The 21,185-nt window shown below is 34.5% G+C and overlaps 1 pseudogene; it reads left to right on the top strand.

Annotated features, from left to right (window-relative positions):
* The first annotated feature begins 20,167 nt into the window (after positions 1 to 20,167).
* LOC116629059 lies at positions 20,168 to 20,500 on the top strand (annotated as a pseudogene).
* The last annotated feature ends 685 nt before the right edge of the window (positions 20,501 to 21,185 follow it).

The following is a 21,185-nucleotide window of genomic DNA, read 5'->3' as shown; positions in this document are numbered from 1 at the left end:
ATTCATCCTATTGTAGTCAGAGAATATATTTTGCATTATTTCACTGTTATAAAATCCATTGATTCTTATTTTATGAACCAATATATGCTTTGTCTTATAGAATGTTCCATGTACAGTTGAGAAGAATGTGTATTCTAATGTTGATAGATGGAGGTTTCTGTAGATCGCTCTCAATTCTATTTGGTTTGCACTGTTGTCAAATTCTTTATTTTCTTGTTGATCCTTTCTCTACTTGTATTCATTATTTAAAGTGGGGTACTGAAAGTTCTATTCATTCATGGTGAACTATTTCTACCTTAAATTATGTCAGCTTTAGCTTCTTATGTTTTGAAATGTTGCTTTTTAACTGCATATGTGTTGATAAATGTTATATTTTCTTAATGGATTGACCCTTTTACAATTTATAAAGTCTTTCTATTAATGAATGTTCTTAATGTTTACTGTGTCTGGTATTTGTACAGCCACTCCAACTCTCTTGTGGTTACTGTTTGCCTGGAAAATATTTTACCATCCTTCTACTTTCAATCTATTTGTATCTTTGGATTTCAAGTCTCTTGTAGGCAGCCCATAGTTGGATCATTTTTTTTAATCCATTCTGTCAATCTCTGCCTTTTCAACTGAAGAGGTTGGCCCATTTACATTTAATGTAATTACTTGAAAGAAGGACTTCTACCAGTCTGATTTTTTTAAATTTGTTTTTTATCTTTCTTTTTCATATTAAACATATATTTTACATTATACCATTTTAATTCCCTTGTCATAATTTATATTATGTATTTTCTAGTTATTTTCTTAGTAGTTACTCTGATAATTACAATTAACATCTTTATAGATCAGATTATTACCAACTTAATTTCAGTTAATATGCAAACACTTGTGTCTATATATTTTCATTTTCCCCTTATGATGTCACTTTTAAACTACATCTTTGTACATTGTTTGCCCGATAACACATAATTACAATTATCGATTTATGCAGTTTTCTTTTAAATAAAAAAATGTAGTTACAAACAAAATTACACTGACTGTATTTCATATTTACCTATATCTTTACTGTTGTTCCTTCTTCAGGTTGCCATGTAGTATCTTTATTTCAACCTGAAGGACTACTTTTAGCATTTAGCAGATTTGTTAGTAAGCAACTGTCTCAGTTGTTTGAGATGTCTTCATTTCTCCTTCATTTTGAAGGATAATAAGATATAAAATTGTAGGATGATAGTTTTTTTTGTTAAAACTGAAGGTATCCTCCTCCTGTAGACTCTATGGTTTTGAAAACCAGCTGTTAATATTTTTGAGCATCCTTTGTTATTTGATGAGTTGCTTTTCTCATGCAGATTTTATGATAGTCTCTTTGACTTTGGCTTTTGACCGTTTGATTATGTGTCTTAGTGTGGATCTTGAAGTGTATCTTTACTTGAAGGTCACTGAACTTCTTTAATGTATAGTTTTCCATCAAGTTTGGGGATTTGTTAGCCTTATTTTTTTTTAATAGTCTTTCTTCTTTTTTTTTTCCCTCTCCTGATGGGACTTTCATTATGATAGTGCTCATGTGCTTGGTAGTGCCCAACAGCTCTCTTTGGATGTGTTCCCTTCTCTTGATATTTTTTTCTGTTTCTCAGATCAGATAGTCTGAACTAATCCATTTTGAAAGACACTAAATCTCTTTCTGCCTGCTCCTATCTGCTGTTGAACTCCTCTAGCGAATTTTCCATTTCAGTTATTGTAGTTCTCAACTCTATACTTGATATATATCTTTTTCATAATTTCTATTTGATGAGACCTCATTCTCTTGGTTTTAGTTCCTTACACAGTTTCTATTAGTTTTTTGAAGATATTTACAATAAGTGTTGAAAAGTATTTTCTACTAATCCTAATGTTTCTGCTTCCTTAGGAGTGATTTCAATTGATTGCTTTATTTCCTGTGTATAGAGCATGCCTTCTTTATACACCTCAGTGTTGGTTGATGCTGAAAACTGGACTATTTGAATATATTAATATGGAAACTCTGGTAATCCTATGCTTCCCCTCTTCAGGATTTGTTGTTACTGTTTATTGCATAACTATTTGTTCAGTGACTTTCCTGAGCAAATTTTGCAGACTATATTTTTGTCATTTGTGACCCTTGAAGTCTCTATTTCATTATCTTAGTAATCAGGTAATGAACAAAGATGTATTTAAATTTGGAAGGAACAAAATATGATCCTGTCTTTTAATAAGGATCCTGTGTGTATTTGGGCACACTTTCAATGTATAGTGAGGCAACTTATAACTCTGCCTTAGCCTTTACTTATTTCTTGTACAAATTGTCAAGATCAAACAAGGAGACAGTAACCAGCAATGATGCTGGAGGCAAAGATCTTATAAAAGTGAAAGACATCTGTGAATAAGTATCTGTAGGTAAAAAACATGTATATGTAAATCGCAGGAATTATGATTTCTGTAAGGGTAGAGACTATTACTTTAGTAGTAATTTTTTCTCAGTGGTGTTAGAAGGTGATTTTTTTGCTTTTTTCTTGGCTCTTTTTCTGTTGTTTAAATATAACAATAAAATGAATGGAATAGTTAACCATAAATGGAGACAAATAGCCATCTTAAAATTCTCTCTTTCCAATTGGTTTTCACCAAACACCCTTCTTCACTCTGATTATATATCAGTGGGTTTTAATGCTTTGGATGGACAGACAATAATTGTAAGGATTTATCAGATGTATTGGTACACTGTGTTATGGTAACTGAGGGAAGAATTGGATGGGTTACTTTGGTTTACAGGGTACTTTGCTAGGTTTCTTCCAATTGATTTTAAATTCCAATAAGTTTTCAAAAACTTTAGGGAAGGGTGTGAAAGATTATTTGAGTTGAAGTGTAGTATTGATTGCACATCATTGGTTAGAAAGGAGCTCTCTGAGAACAAAAAAAAAGTTATTTTTGGTATGAAACTGTAAACCTTAATCATTTTACTGAATCTAATTGTGCTGTGTATGTGTGTACCCGAAGAAGAAAATGTCTTTTGTTTCAAAATCACACATAGTAATTTAACAGCCTACAAGTGATGTGATAGAACCACTTAGAATGCTCAAGAATATTGCACAGAATGTAAATTCTCAGTAGTATACAATGAAATTATTCAAGCAAGCAATTGCTCAGATTTTAAGGAAAACACCTATTTGGAAACATATTTAAGTATCTGTAGCATGTCACTGTTTTCCTAGTGACAAAACTGAAGAAGTAGGAGAAAGATCATCTTCTAATCCAGATAACAATAGCTTATTGGATAATTACATCCTGCTGCAATTTTCTCACTTATTTCCTCTCTTTTTTCAGAGAGAAAGTCTCTATAATCTAATTTATTAATTTCCCCACAGTTAACTGAAGGGCTATCAATCCATATGTTCATAAAACATTTCAGACATATAACAGAAGTATCTTACCAAACTTTCAGAGAGTTAGGGAATTGGGGGATGGTTACTTTCTGCAGAATGTAAGTCATTTACCATTGGGTTGAGCCTTAGGAATAGATCATAGTATAGGTATATAGAGGATGTGCTCCATTGTTTTCTCTAGTTCTTGTATAAATACTCTATGGATTGAGATATGGGCTGAACTTTAATGCTTACTGTTTATCAAATATTCATAATAAAATACTGTTAATGTGTAGACATTATGAACATTTCATTGTTAGCAAATATTTACATTTTCATTTGTGTCATTTATGTTTTTATGGAGGTAAAATTGACCTATTAGTTTCAGATGTATATGACTTGATAATTGGATGTATTGAAAAATTATCACAAGACTAGTTAACATTCTTCTTTCTTGTGATGAGGATTTAAGATTTATTCTCTTAGCAACTTTGAGATATGTAATACAGTATCATTTTTTTTATTATGTTCAGGTAGCCAACATATAGTACATCATTAGTTTTTGATGTAGTGTTCAGCAATTCATTAGTTGTATATAATACCCAGTGGTCATCATAACACATGCCCTCCTTAATACCCATAACCCGGCTACCCCATCCCCCCACCCCCTCCCTTCTGTAGCACTCAGTTTGGTTCCTGGAGTCCAGAGCCTCTCATGGTTTGTCTCCCTCTCTGATTTCTTCCCATTCAGTTTTCCCTCCCTCCCCCTGTGGTCCTCCATGCTATTCCTTATGTTCCACATAGGAGTGAAACCATATGATAATTGTCTTTCTCTGCTTGACTTATTTCACTTAGCAGAATCCCCTATAGTTCCATCCATGTTGATGCAAATGGGGGGTATTCATCCTTTCTGATGGCTGAATAATATTCCATTGTATATATGAACCACATCGTCTTTATGCATTCATCTGTTGAAGGGCATCTTTGCTCCTTCCACAGTTTGGCTATTGTGGACATTGTTGCTATAAAAATTGGGGTGCATGTGCCCCTTCTTTTCACTACATCTGTATCTTTGAGGTAAATACCTAGTAGTGCAATTGCCAGGTAATAGGGTAGCTCTATTTTTAATGTCTTGAGGAACATCCATACTGTTTTCCAGAGTGGCTGTATCAGCTTGTATTCCCACCAACAGTGTAAGAGGGTTCTCCTTTCTCCACATCCTCAACAACACTTGCGGTTTCCTGTCTTGTTAATTTTTGCCATTCTAACTGGTGTAAGGTGGTAGCTCATTGTGATTTTGATTTGTATTTCCCTGATGGTTAGTGATATTGAACATTTTTTCATGTGTCTGTTAGCCATTTGTAGGTCTTCTTTGGAGAAGTGTCTGTTCATGTCTTCTGCTCGTTTCTTGACTGGATTATTTGTTTTTTGGGTGTTGAGTTTGAGAAGTTCTTTATAGATTTTTGATACCAGCCCTTTATCTGTAATGTCATTTGCAAATATCTTCTCCCATTCTGTCGGTTGTCTTTTGGTTTTGTTGCCTGTTCCTTTTGCTGTGCAGAAGCTTTTTATCTTGATGAGGTCCCACAAATTCATTTTTGCTTTTGTTTCCCTTGCCTATAGAGACAGGTCTTGAAAGAGGTCTCTGTGGCTGATGTCGAAGAAGTTACTGCCTATGTTCTCCTCTAGGATTTTGATGGATTCCTGTCTCAGATTGAGGTCTTTCATCCATTTTGAGTTTATCATTGTGTATGGTGTAAGTGAATGGTCCAGTTTCATTCTTCTGCATGCGCTGTCCAGTTTTCCCAGCACCATTTATTGAAGAGGCTCTCTTTTTTCCATTGGATATTCTTTCCTGATTTGTCAAAGTTTAGTTGACCATAGAGTGGCGGGTCCATTTCTGGACTCTGTTCTGTTCCACTGATCTATGTGTCTGTTTTTGTGCCAGTACCATGCTGTCTTGATCACAGCTTTGTAATGATCTTGAAGTCAGTCATCATGATGCCCCCAGTTTTGGTTTTCTTTTTCAACATTCCCCTGGCAATTCGGGTTTTTTTCTGGTTCCATACAAATTTTAGGATTGTTTGTTCCAGCTCTGTGAAAAGTGTTGATGGTATTTTGATAGGGATTGCACTGAATATGTAGATTACTCTGGGCAGCACAGACATTTTCACAATGTTTAATGTTCCAATCCAGGAGTATGGAATGTTTTTCCATCTGTGTCTTCCTCAGTTTCTTTCATGAGTATTTTATAGTTTTCTGAGTACAGATCCTTTGCCTCTTTGGTTAGATTTAGTCCTAGGTATCTTATGGTTTTGGGTGCAATTGTAAATGGGATCGACTCCTTAATTTCTCTTTCTTCAGTCACATCGTTAGTGTATAGAAATGCAACTGATTTCTCTGCATTGATTTTGTATCCTGATGGCCTTTAGAATTTTCTATATGCAAAATCATGTTATCTGCAAATGGAGACTATTTTTTCTTCCTTTGCAATTCTGAAAACTTATTTTTTTTTCTTTCCTGATCTCTTTGGCTACAATTTCTGGTATATAGACTAGGAGTGGTAAGAGTAGGCACTCTTGTCTTCTTGATCTTAGTGAAAAGGCTTGCAACCTTTCACCATTGAGTATGTTAGCTATGAGTTTGTCACATATGGCCTTTATTCTGAGCTGCATTCCTTCTATAGCTAAAGGGTTGAGAGTTTCTATCATGAATGGATGTTGAATTTTGTGAAATGCTTTTTCTACATCTAGTGAAATGATTATAAGACTTTTATCTTTCGGGTGCCTGGGTGGCTCAGTTGGTTAAGCGACTGCCTTCGGCTCAGGTCATGATCCTGAAGTCCTGGGATTGAGTCCCGCGTCGGGCTCCCTGCTCAGTGGGGAGTCTGCTTCTCCCTCTCCTGCTCGTCCCCCCCTTGTGCTCTCTCTTTCTCTCTCTCAAATAAATAAATAAAATCTTAAAAAAAAAAAAGACTTTTATCTTTCATTCCATCAGTGTGGTGTGTCATAGTTCTTCATTTGGTTATGTTGAACAATTCTTGCATCCTGAGGATGAATCCCACTTCAACATGATAGACAATCCTATTAGTGTGCTGCTAAAATCAACTCAGTAGTATTTTATGGAGAATTTTTGCAGCTGTATTCAGGAGGTTTTCTTCTCCTTTTCCCTCTTTTTTTGTAGTGTCCTTTTCTACCTTTGGTCTTTGGATAATTTTGGTTGTGTAAAAGGAGTTAAGAATATTACTTTTTCTTGAATTTTCTGAAAGAGTCTGAGAAAGATTGGCACTAACACTTTTTTAAATTTTTCATAGAGTTAACCAGTAAAACCATCTGTTCCTTGGCTTTCCTGTGTTGGGAGGTTTGTGATAACTGATTCAATCTTATTAGTAACTGTCCTATTCAGATTTTCAGTTTCTTCCTGATTCAGTCTTAGTAGGTTGTATATTTCTGAGAATTTATTCGTTTTGTTCAGGTTGTGTAGTTTGTTACCAGATAGTTGTTCATAGTAGCCTCTTAGGAGCATTTGTATTTTCTGTGGCATCAGTCATAATGTCATTTTTTTTATCTATAATTTTGTTGATTTGCCTTTCTCTTTTTGGTTAGAATAGCTAAAAGTTTGTCCATGTGGTTTATCTTTTTACAGGACCAACTCTTGGTTTTGGTAATATTTGCTATTTTCCTGTTCTCTGTTTCCTCTTTTTCTGCTCTAACCTTTATTATTTCCTTCCATCTCCTAACTTTGGGCTTAATTAGTTCTTCTCTACTTCCATGAGGCAGAAAGTTGGGTTGTTTGAGATCTCTTATCTTGATGTATTCATTTATAGCTATAAACATCTTTCTTGTAACTGCTTTTGCTGCATCCCATACATTTTGGTGTATTGTGTTTTCATTTTTGTGTCAAGATACTTTCCTAATTCCCGTTAATTTCTTTCATGATCTGTTCGTTCATCAGAAGAATGTTTCCTAGTTTTCCTTCTGTTATTGATTTCTAGTTTCAAACCATTGTGGTCAGAAATCATATTTGGGATTTAGTCTTTATACATTTGTGAAGACCTGTTTTGTAGCCTAACCTATGATCTATCCTAGAAAGTGTTCTATGTGTGCTTAAAGAATATGTATTCTGCAATTTTGGGATAGAATGCTCTGTATATGTCTGTTAGGTCCGTTTAAATCTATTGCTTTTTATTCATTCTGTCTGGATGATCTGTCCATTGTTGAGAGTGGGGTATTAAATTCCCCAACTGTTAGCGTATTGCTGTTTATTGCTTCCTGTTGCTTTATATATTTAGTTGTTCCAATGTTGAGTGCATGAATATTTACAACTCCTATATTTTTGTGACGGGTTGAACCTTTTATCATTATACAGTGACCTTCTCTCTCCTTTTAGTTTCAAATCTATTTTGTTAGATACAAGTATAGCTACCCCTGCTCTTTTCAGTTATCATTTGCTTGAAATATCTTCCTCCATCCCTTCACTTTCAGTTTGTGTCTTTAAAGCTAAAGTGAGTTGTGTATAGGTAGAATGTTGTTGGATCTTGCTTTTTTAATCCAATCAGCCACTTTGACTTTTGATTGGAAAATTTAATCCATGAACTTCTAACTTAATTGTTGATAACAAATAATGTACTATTGACATTTTACTGTTTTTCTGATCTTTTTGTAAGTCCATTGTTGCTTCTCATCCTGTCTTCTTTTGTAATTTGATGATTGTTGGTATCAGTATGGTTTGGCTTCTTTATCATGTTCCTTGTATAACTCTTACACACTTTTTCCTTTGTAATTACCTTGAGGTTTATATAGAATCTTAAAATTTTAACACCTTATTTTAAACTAATAACTTTTACAGCATTCCTAAACTTTACAATTTTTTTGTATGTCAAATATGTATCCTTTATTTTATTCAATTAGCCAACATACAGTACATCATTAGTTTCTGATGTAGTGTTCAATGATTCATTAGTTGCATATAACACCCAGTGCTCATCAGATCATATGCCCACCTTAATACCCATCACCCAGTTACCCCATCCCCCCACCTCCCTTCTGCAACTCTCAGTTTGTTTCCCTCTCCCTATTTTAGGTTATTAATGTTAGAGTTGTAAGTGAACTAATCACCAACATTGTCATATTAGAGAATTTGATTTAGACTATATATTTACCATTGTGAGTTTTACTCTAACTTCACGTTTTATGATGTGTTTTTCTTCCTCCAAATTTTTTAAATTCTAGTTAACATGCAGTGTAATGTTGGTTTCTGGTGTAGAATTTAGTGTTTCATCACTTACAATTCCCAGTGCTCATCACAAGTGCTCTTCTTAATACCCAGCACCCCTCCCCTCCAGTAACCATCAGTTTACTTTCTAGAGTTAAGAGTCTGTTCCTTGGTTTGTCTCTCTTTTCCCCCCTCATTAGTTTTATTCCTTAAATTCCACATATGAGGAATTCATATGATATTTCTTTCTCTGACTTATTTTGCTTACCCTTGTCTTTTTATTTCTGCTTGAAGAACTCCCTTTAGCACTTCTTGAAGAGAACATACAATTATCCCAAACTGAATCAGGAAGAAAGATCCTGAACAGACCAGATATTAGTAATGAAATATGTTTCTAGGAATTTATCCACTTCTTCTAGGGTGTCCTGTCTCTTATATTTCTGTGGTGTCTGTTATTCTTTCATTTGATTTATTTATTTATGCACTTTGTGTGTGTGTGTGTGAGGAATCTGGTTAAGTGTTTATCAAAGAACCAGTTCTTTATTTCATTGATTCCTTTTCGAGTTTCTTTCAGAGCTGGTTTTAATGATCACTGATAGCTACTTTGCTTCATCTGGGCTCATCCTACACATGGAATCAGCCAATTATGTATTAGCCTTGCATTCTTCTAAAAGGAAAAGAAAGTGGATGTTCACTGTTACTAAGTTAGAGGTAATTTGAAGAAAAATACATATATATATGTATGTATGTAATATCAGAAAATATGAATCTTAGAGGACAGAAATACAGAGATAAGCAAAATATAAAAAGCTATTTTAGGTAAAAGGAACAAAACATTATGAGTTTATATTCCCATATATAGCTGACTGTAAAGTTTTCACTTTTTTCTATATCACATTCATATTTATCCAATTTCTTCCACATAGGTATTTGGTTCTAAAAAATAGAGGATGTGGCAGAGTTAGTTGAAAATATTTTGTTGACTCATTTTGCTTTATAGCATATTACACGTGAATGGGTTCAGAATAGCAATAGGAATACTATCAATACCACTAGGATTACTGAAAACAGTTTTTACAATTTTGGCAAAATTTTTTGACAGAAATTTATTCTGTGTCCAGACTAGCAGTTCATACAGCCATTACATACTATACATTCTTCAAGACTTCATCTTTGTTCCCCAAGTAAGTGTATAATTATTATCACTTCTTATAATATTGTCTAACCTCTTTCCCTTAGGAGTATTAAGGCCAGATATCTTATTAATATAAGAAAATGAAAAATAGACTAAGAATAATACACTTCTGAAAAAAGTGTGCAAGCCAGAAGTGATCCCATAGAACTAAGGAATAAAAACAATCCTAAGAATATTATAGGAGTACAGGAGCAAATAAATACAACATAATACCTTAATAGCAACTGACCACAAACCGTGAGGAAATTTTATATAAAAGAATTTGAAGGCAATTGTTATTGAAGGCAAGCAAATAAATTCTAGTACCTGAACAAAAATATCTAACCAAGAAAGTAGAATACATAGAGGATATATTAAAACAAAACTTGAACTTTAAAAGGGTTTCAAATGTCCTTTTTTTTTTTTTTTTTAAAGATTTTATTTATTTGACAGTGAGAGATACAGCGAGAGAGGGAACACAAGCAGGGGGAGTGGGAGAGGGAGAAGCAGGCTTCCCGCCGAGCAGGGAGCCCGATGCGGGGCTCGATCCCAGGACCCTGGGATCATGACCTGAGCCGAAGGCAGACGCTTAATGACTGAGCCACCCAGGTGCCCCTCAAATGTCCTTTTTTTTAAAGGAGAAAAAATACCTAAAACTACTAATAAAGGCCTTAATACTTTTGTGTTGCTCATTTTACATGCATTGAGCTTTCTGAACTTCCACAAGGAGGTATATATGGTAAGGTAGCTTTTAGAAACTTCCCTTTACTATTATTTTTGTGCTTTATCTAGAATTTACCTTTTTTTTTTTTTGTCCCTGTCCTACTCTTGATTACATTTCCAGAAGTTTCTCCTCAGTGGGGAGCCCTTCTCTGGAGACACATTATTGTGAGTCAGTTTTGAGATTTTGTAGGGACGTGGCTTTTCCAGCTCAATTCAATAATGCTGCTCCATGGTATCCATTTCCTGGGGCTGTGGCTCTCAGAATCCAGCATTTTCTGCATATGCATCTAGAGGTCTAATTTCCTTTTTTCAGAAAAACAGAAGATAACCCAAGAATTCATTAGATGACTGATGCTGCCTTTTATTCTATACATTTTGATAATACTATTCTTATCACACCACTTAGTGAGCTAAATGTTAAATGTAACAAGATGGTGAACTTCCCTGAATACCTACAACAGCTTAGTCACATTTAGACTTTCAGTTTAGTTTATCTTTAATATGGAATTTTTTTTTCTAACCAACCAACTCCTGAGAACCAAAGGGAGCTCCAAGTACCCATATTAAATCCTAAAGTAGCTTATGAATTGTTGTTTCATATTTGAACACCTACAAAGTGCTTATATCAGTTCATCTTCTCTGAAGTAGATTTATTTCTAAGAGGGTGCACAACAGCAGCTTAGCTGCAAAAAGTGAAAATGAAATTGTCATGTTTAATCACTTATCTTCCTGAAAAGAAAGATTTAAGCATGTGAAAATGGAATCACTCAAGTCAGAATTAGGCCAACTGCTGTGACTAATATCTCCATGATGAAACAAGCTTGTTCATTTTGTATTCTAAGCAACTAGTTATGTTTTACATACTTTGCTGCTTATAAGACACCCAAAAGTTCTCTCTTGAAAGAATGAATGAAACAATGATTTAAAGAATTTCTTTTTAATACTGGGTCGATGAGTGAAGACACATTCTGGTATTTTCACTAAGAGGTAGAACACCATAAATATGTTCAATAGCAGGGCGGCAGACATAAGGCTGTAAAGTGTGTAAATTTGTAATCATCAATCAGATAAACTTGTGTTTTAATCATTTTTTTATTAATTTGTTGTGTGAACTTGATACCATCTTAATTAATTTACCTACCTTGCTAAATAGTAACCAAAAATATATGTAACTACTGTTGGGTATTAAGTAAGAATTTGTTCCCTTTCCTTTCCTTAGAGCTAAACTCAAGAAAATCATTTAATTGTTCGTTTTTTGATACTTTTCCCCAATTTTAATGAGATGTAATAGACATATTTTATAAGTTTGAGGTATACAATATGATTTGATACATGTATATTTGGCAAAATGTTTACCCCAAGATGACAATTGGTTAAAATTCAGCATTTCACATAGTGCCAATTTTTTTCCTTCCATGTTATGAGAACTTAAGATTTCCTCTTAGCAATTTTCATATTCACAATACAGTATTGTTAACTATAGTAATTGTGCTATATTTTAAATCTCTAGAACTTATTTCATTCACTTAGTCTAATGTCCCCAAAGTCCATCCATGTTGTCACAAATGGCAGGGATTTTTTTTTACAGCTACATCGTATTTCAATGTGTGTGTATATATATGTACATGTGTATGTATATTAAAATTTATTTAGATACATACCCAGAAGTGGGATTGCTGGATCAAATGGTAGTTTTATTTTTTGAGCAAGCACTACACTTTTTCATTCCCACTAACTTCTTCATGTCCCCATCAATACTGTTGTGTTTCGGATGATAGCCCTTTTAACAGTCATGCGTTTATATCTCATTGTGGTTTTGGTTTCCCTTGCCCTAATAATTAGTGATGTTTAACACCGTTTTTTTTCTTAGCACCTTTTGAATATCTTCTTGGGAAAATGACTATTCATTCAGGTCCCGTGCCCATTTCTAAATTGGATTACTAAATTGGATTATTTGTTTATACTATTGGGTTAGAGGAGTTCCTTAAATATTTTCTCTCATTCTATAGGTTTTCTTTTTGGTTCTTTGTTGTGTAGAGCTTTTTAGTTTGCTGTAATTCTATTTTTAATCTTGTTGCTTGTACTTTAAATGTTCTATCAAAAAGTCATTGCCAAGATTCATGTCAAGAGGCTTTTTCCAGATTCTGGAGGAAAAAAAAAAAAACCTGTGATACAGGAGATCCCAGTTTCCTTAGCTATTCATGAACAAAAAGAGCTCTAGAAGACCTGTAGGTTAGCAACATACTGGAGTTATGCATGGAAGGGAATGTGTCGTTACAGGTGAACACACTGCTTGCCCCTCCAGCTTGGTTCAGGCATATAGCCAGCCCAATCACCATTACTGGTTCTCCCTCAGTATGCCCAGAAGAAGAGTGTGTGGCCACAGAAGAGCACACCACCATCCAGGGCCCCCATAGCTGCTTGCAGGTGTGGAACAGACCCTGCTGTCTGTCACTAGCCTGGACCACTGTGTCCACTTATAGCTAGTCCTTCCGGCTGAGGACCTGCACGGACCTCCAATGTAGCACATAGGAGAGCACAATGATACCCTGATACAAGGGAGCCCGTACTTGATCCTACCCCTTGTGCACATATGAGTGTGTTGGCAAATGTGTCGTCTGCCACTAGACAGGCAGCTGCAGCTCATACACCACTAGCTCTGGATACCACCACAGCCTGCCCTGGTCCCTACCTACGGGTCCTGAGGGTGCTGCTTAGTACACCAACAGCCTTTGCAAGAACTGTGGTCCCTCAGTAGTGCTTGCCAAAAAGCACAGTTGTTGATGCTCTGGCCACAGTGCATGGGATGAAAAAACATCACCCCCACCTCAGACCTGGTCCTGCAATATCCCCCTAGATTTGGCACCCTGCATTGCTAAACCTAGAGTCCTAGCACAATACAATGTGCTAGCTTCTACCAGTGAAAGCCTTCCCTTACCAAAACTCATCCATAAAATCTGGAAAAGGGGACTGCTTCTTCAAATGCACAGATAGGTCATGAAGAGCCAGAAAAGCATCTCCACCAAAAGAATAAAGTAAATCTCTGATAACTGTCTCCAAAGAAATGGAGATTCAGAATTGCCTGACAAAGAATTCAAAATATTTGTTCTACAGCAATGCTTGGAGAGCTACAAGAGAACAGAGATAAACATTATAAGAACAAAATGAGAAGCTCAATAAAGGGACATAATTTAAAAGAACCAAACAAATTTTGGAGCTGAAGAATTTAAGAGTGAGCTTAAACAACAGACTTGAACAAGCAGAAAAGAGAATCCGTGATCTAGAAAATAGGTCAATTGAATGAAAAAGAATGAAGAAATCCTACAGGGGTTATGGGAGACCATTAAAAGAAATATTGTATGTATTTTGGGAGTCTCAGAGGAAGAAAGGAGTAGAAAGCTTATCTAAAGAAATAATGGCTGAGAACTTCCCAAACAAACAGAGAAAGAATCTCATAAGTCAGCTCAGAATTTCATTCCAAAGTTCTTCCCCAAGACATGTAACAATAAATAACCCTTCCCTAATAAACTAAAGCTGAAGGAATTCATCACCACTAATCCTGCATTACAAGAAATGCTTAAAGTTCTTCATACTGAAAAAGGACATTGATTAGCAATGAGTAAACATGAAAATATACAACACAGTGGTACAGGCAAGCATATTACCAGATTCAGAATATACTCATACTATAATATGTTAATGTGCTAAGTAAAGGTTGAAGGACAAAAAGTATTAAAAATAGCTACAGAATCAGTATTAGATAATGGATATACAATTAAAATATTGATGAGATGTTTTATGTAAGCCCCTTGGGAACCACAAAGCAAATATCTCTAATAGATATACAAAAGCTAAAGCAATACCAACAAAGCATACCACTATGTAAAATCATCTATTTACATAAAAAGCCTGCAAGAATGGAATTTTAAAAAGGAACTACAAATCAACCAGAAAACAGCAAGTTGGAATTAGTAAGTCCTTACCTATTAAATAAGATTTTGAACCCAATTCTGATGTGGGTGTGAGGGTTTTCTCCTCATACCACCAAACAACATTTGGGACATCAGCTGGGTGTCCTACAATTTAACTCAATTCTGACACTATCTACCCAGAGATGTTCCCCAGGTTAAGTGCCACAAGACTGCCTCCCACACATGCACACTGAAGATGCTAATTGCAAGCCCAGGTTATCATTTGTGCTTCTGACTCACTGGCTATGGATTGTAGGGTCTAAAAATCCCATCCTTAGGTTTGATTAAGTTGTTCTATATATAATACATAGAGAATGAATTATCACACCTATCAGTAATTAGTCTCAACATTAATGGATTGAATCTCCCAATCAAAAAGCAAAGACTGACTGAATGGATAAAACAAGACTCATCTTTACTTTAAGGACACACATAATTCAAAGTGAAGGAATGGCAAAAGATGTTCCATCCAAGTGGAGACCAAAAAGAGCAGAGGTAACTATATTTGTATCAAAGGAAATGGACTTTAAGTCCAATTATAACAAAAGACAAATATGGTCATTATATGATAAAAATTTCAATCCATCAGGGAGATATCACAGTCATAAATACATATGCACTCATGATGAGATCCCCTAAATGTATTAAGCAAATATTAACAAATCAGAAGGGAGAAAGAGGTTACAGTACAGTATTAGTAGGAGACTTTAAAAGCACACTTTCAAAAATGGATAGATCATCCAAACAGAAAATCAATAAGTAAATGTTGGACTTATACTATGCATTAGACCTGATGGACTTAACAGACATATATAGACATTCCACTTAACAGCAGCAGAATACACATTCTTCTCAAATGCACATGAAATACTCTCCAGGATCAGTCACTGACAGGTCACAGAACAAGTCTTCACTAATTTAAGAAGATTGAAATCATGCCAAACATCTTTTCCAATGACAATAGTATAAACCTAGAAAATAATAACAGAAGTAAAGTGGGAATATTCACAAATATGTGGAGTATAAACAACACCATCAAATAACCAATGGGTCAAAGAAGAAATCAAAAGGGAAATCAAGAAGCATTATGAAACAAATTAAGAAAGAAGCACAATATATCAAAACTTATAAGATGCTGAAAAAGCCATTCTAAGAGAGAACTTTATAGTGATAAATGCCTACATTAAGAAACAAGAAATTTCTTAAAAATCTAACTCTACACCTTAAGGAACTCAAAATAGAAGAAAAACTAAGCCCAAAGTTAGCAGAAGAAAGGTAGTAACAAAGATTGGAGCAGCAATGGAGACCAGAAAAAATAATAAAGATTAATGAAATTAAGAGCTATTTGTTTTTTTCCTGGCAAGATAAAACAGACATTTAGCTAGACTAAGAGACTCAAAATAAGAAATAAGAGGAGACATTGTAATTGATACCACAGAAATACAAAGGATCATGAGACCACTGTGAACAATTATATGCCAACTAGATAACTTAGGAAAAATGGATAAATTCCTAGAAAGATAAAACCTACCAAGACTGAAAAATGAAGAACTTGAAAAGAACAATATTAAGTAATGATACTGAATTAGTAATCAAAAACCTCCCAAAACAGAAAAGGCAGGACCAGATGGTTTCACTGCTAAATTCTGCCAAAATTAAAAATTGCCGAAATTAATTAATGCCAGTTGTTCTCAAACTCATCCAAAAAACTGAACAGGAGGGGACACTCCCAGACTCTTTTTACAAGGCAGGCATTATCCTGATATCAAAGATGGTTACGGATACTATAAAAAAAGATAATTACAGACCAATATCCCTCATGAATATGGATGCAAACATTCTCAACAAAATAGCAAACTGAATTCAACAGCGTTAGAAGAATCATTCATCACGATCAAGTGGGGTTTATCGCTGGGATGCAAGGTTGGTTAAACATAAGCAAATTAATAAATGTGATATACATTAATAAAATGAAAAATAATTATCTCAGGAGATACAAAAAAGCATGTGACAAACTACATCATTTCATGTTAAAAATGCTCAACACATTGGGTATAAAAGGAACATATTTCAACAACATAAAGGCCATATATGACAAACCCACACTCACATACACAATTCTGAAAAGTTGAAAGCTTTTCCTCTACAATTAGGACAAGACAAAGGTGCCCACTCACACCATTCCTACTCAATATTGTACTGCAAATCCTCGTCAGAGCAATCAGCAGGAAAAAGATGTAAAATGTTTAAAGATGATATGATCTTATATATAAAAATTCTAAAGACTGTACCAAAAAACTGCTTGGAATAATCAACAAATTCAATGAAGTTACAGGATATAAAATCAGTATCAGAAAACAGTTGTGCTTCTATGCAATAACAAAATACCTAAAAAAGAAATACAGAAAATTATCCCATTCACAATAGCATTTAAACAATAAAATACTTATGAAAAAAATCTAACCAAGGAAGAAAAAGACCTCTACACTGAAAACTCAAATGGAAAGATATCCCATGTTCATGAATCAAAATATTTTTAAAATCTCCATACTACCTGAATGCATCTACAGACTCAGTGCAATCCCTATCAAAATTTCAATGGCATTTTTTTACAGAAATAGAAAAAATAATCCTAAAATTCAACAAGGCAATATGTCTCAGAATACTTAAAGTTATCATGAGAAAAAAACAACAAACCTGGAGACATTATAGTTCCTAATTTCAAAATAGAGTACAAAGTTATAGTAATCAAAACAGTATGGTACTGACATAAAATCAGGTACATATACCAATAGAAGAGAATCAACTCAGAAAAAAACCCATGCATATATTGTCAACTAATATTATCTAAGATTACTCAGTGGGTAAAGAATAGTCTATTCAATACTGGGGTTGGGAAAACTGGATAACCTCAAGCAAAAAAATTAAACTAGAACCCTATCTTACACTACTCACAAAAATGAACTTCAAATGAATTAAAGAGTTATATTTAAAACCTGTCATTGTAAAATTCCGGGACAATATATCAGAAAAAATCTCCTTGACCTTGGTCTCAGCAGTGATTTCCTTGACATAACAGCAAAAGCACAAACAACAAAAGCAACACTATAGTAGTGGGATTAAATCAAATAGATTGGTTCCACACAACAGAACAAGAAAGTGAAAATACAGAATAGGAGAAAATATTTGCAAAGCATATATGTGATAAGGAGTTAATATCCAAAATATATCAGGAACACATACGACTCAATGGCAAAAGAACAACTCAATTTAAAAGGCAAACAGAAAATCTGAACAGAAATTTTTCAGGAAGATATACAAATGGCCAACAGGTATATGAAAAGGTGCTCAACATTACAAATCATTAGAAAATTGCAAATCAAAGTCACATTGAGCTATCCCCTCATGCCTGGTAGAATGGCTATCATCAAAAAGGCAAGTGATAACAACTGGTGGTAGGGAATAGCACTGGTGATAGGGATGTAAATTTCAAAGTGGAAAGCCATTATGGAAAACAATATCATGGTTCTTCGGGAAATTATACTACCCTATGATCCAACAATCCCATTTCTGGGTTATCTATGTAAATAAATTAAAATCAAGATCTCATAGAGGCAACTGCTCTTGTATGTTCATTGCATGACTCACAATACCCGAGATACAAAAACAACATAAGTGTCCATTAACAGATAAATGGATAAAGACTATGTGAGATACACAGATACACACAAACAATGGATTATTATATATCTATTATAAAAAAGGAAATCCTTTTATCTGCAACTTGGATGCACCTTGAGGGCATTATGCTAAGTGAAATAAGCCAGACAGAGGAAAACCAGTATTGTATGATAACACTCACATGTGGAATCTAAAGAAAAACTCAGGGGTCAAAGAGAGTTGAGTGGTGGTTACCAGAAGTTGGTTGATATGGGAAATAGGTAAATGTTGGTCAAAGTGAACAAATTTCAAGTTTTAAGATTAGGGATCTGATGTCGAATATAGTGATTATAGCTAATAATACTGTTTCATATTCTTAAAATTTGCTAAAGGGTTAGATTTTAAATATTCTCAACACAACGAAGAAATGATACCTAGGTGTCAGGATGCAGGTGGTGGCTAATACAACTGTTGTAATCATTTTGCAATTTATAAACATATGAACTCAACATGATGTACACCTTAAACTTACACAATTTATGTAAATTTATAATTGACATTTATGTGTCAATTATATCTCAATAAAGCTGGAAAACAGCTTTTTCCTTATGTTTACTTATAGGAGTTTTGTGATTTCAAGTCTTACATTAAATCTTTAATCCATTTGGAATTAATCTTTTATGAATGGTTTAAGATAGGGGTCTAGTTTCATTCTTTTGCATATGAATACCTAATTTTCCTAGCATCATTTATTGAAGAGACCATCTTTTCCTGTTGAGTATTCTTGGCTCCATTGTCAAATATTAGTTGATGTATATACATGAGTTTATTTATGGGCTTTTAATTTTCTTTCATTGGTCTATGTGTCTGTTTTCAGTCCAGGACCATCCTGTTTTGATTACTCTAGCTTTATAATATAGTTAAATATCAGGAAGTGTAATGCTGCCAGTTTTGTTCTTTCTCAGGATTGTGTTTACTATTTCAGGTCCTTCATGGCTTCAGACACATTTTAGAATTGTTTTTTCTATTTCTTTTAAAAAATGTCATTGGAATCTCAATAGGGATTGCACTGAATCTGTAAGTGGCTTGGTGTTGCATGGACATTTTAATATTAATTTTTCTGATCAATGAATACAGGGTATTTTTACATTTATTTGTTCGTCAGTTTCTTTCATCAGTATCTTGTTTTCATCATAGAGATTAAATTTTCTTAAACTCATTGGTTAAATTTACCTAAGTGTTTTATTTTTGATGGTATAAATGGATTGTTTTATTTCTTTTTTTAAAAGATATTGATTTATTTATTTGAGAGAGCACGAGTTGGGGAGAGGGGCAGAGGGAGAGAGAGTATCAGACTCCCCACTGAGTGGGGAGCCCAATGCAGGGCTCTATCCCTGGACCTTGGGATCATGACCTGAGCTGAAGGTAGACGCTTAACGGACTGAGCCACCCAGGCACCTGCGATTGTTTTATTTCTTTATCAGATAATCCATTGCTAGTAAATGGAAATGCTACATAAATCACTTTGTAGTTGTGAAAGAGAGAAATCTAATTGGTGACTATCTTGTATTCTTCCAACCCAATCATTATTCACCAATTTTAATGTAAAAATTGCTTTGAATTTTGAATGCTTATTTCTAGCTGGTGTTTATAAATATTTTGTGTGTAAATTAAATACAAGAAGGCAAGTTAATAACTTCCATTCAGAAGTACAATACACTGGACTAGAAGTATTTCCAGAATTGATTTTGAGGAATTAACATCAGAACTATTAGTAGTCAAAAGGTAAAGCCAAATTGATACCCTTTCTTTTCTTTCTTCTTGCCCTCCTTCTTTTTGTTTATCTTTCCTCATCTTTTTACCATACTCCATTTTAAATAACATTTGAAGTATCATGCTTACTGATTCAGGTTTCAAATTTTGTGCTTAACTTCCTTTCAGCAACAAACACAGGAAGATGGGGTCATTCATGTTAATATTAGAAAGAACATAACTGGCCTTTCTTTTTCTGCCATCTTGGAGTCTGTGGAGGCCTGCAGGGAACAGGACTCCTATAACGCCAAATAATGTCTGGAAGGCTCTGGTCCAAGGCCATTTTTGCTGGCTATAAGCGGGGTCTTCAGAACCAGAGGGAGCACACAGCTCTTCTTAAAATCTAAGGTGTTTATGCTCGAGATGAAATGGAATTCTATGTAGGCAAGCGATGTGCTTATGTGTACAAAGCAAAGAACGACACAGTGACTCCTGGTGGCAAACCAAACAAAACCAGAGTAATCTGGGGAAAAGTAACTCATGCTCATGGAAACAGTGGCATGGTTTGTGCCAAATTCTGAAGCAACCTTCCTGCTAAAGCCAATGGCCACAGAATCTGTGTGATGCTGTACCCCTCAAGGATTTAAATTTAATGAAAAGTAAATAAAGGTGTAGATTTGTAAAAAAAAAAAAAAAAAAAAAAGAGAGAGAGAAAGAACATAACTCATGATTTTAAGTGAAAAACCAAGATAACTGTGACATTAGTCTCCAAAATAATTTTCTTTTGTGGAACCTCATGAAGATGAAACTGAGGAATATCACCAACAGCTTCCTGAATAACATGTTACGGCTAATACACTAATGAGCTTTGTGTGGATGCACCTTAAAGTGCTTTTGGATAAAGACCACATTTTAAATATTAAACTGCAATTTAGGAAACATGGCCTTTCAGCAGGCCAAGTATATGTTATTCTAGAGACTAACTTGAAAAAGTATAGATCACATGAGTAGCTAATCCAAAATGAACCATATATTTCAACATTTCCTATAAATAGACTGTATCTAAACTAAATGTATGGTAAGAGCAGAGAGGTGCATTCTATTACAAGACCCAGAGTGCTTAGACTTTTGTACAAATTAAGTTATAGCCGTTATGGAGTCTACTTTCAGTGACATGATGGATTACAATGGTGGCAGTTATAGTTGGCCAGGAGTCTTAAAAATAGGTCAAGGAAGGTATCCCTCTAGCCACTCTACTCTAGCTATTGTGCTTTTAGAATAATGGAAAGTCTACTGTTACCACACTTTCAAGAGATTGAACAAGAGCTGCCT

Source organism: Phoca vitulina, unplaced genomic scaffold (genome assembly GCF_004348235.1).
Source record: "Phoca vitulina isolate PV1807 unplaced genomic scaffold, GSC_HSeal_1.0 scaffold236, whole genome shotgun sequence".
Taxonomy (NCBI): Eukaryota; Metazoa; Chordata; class Mammalia; order Carnivora; family Phocidae; genus Phoca; species Phoca vitulina.
The sequence above is the reverse complement of the archived record's forward strand: the minus strand, read 5'-3'. Positions and strand labels throughout refer to the sequence as shown.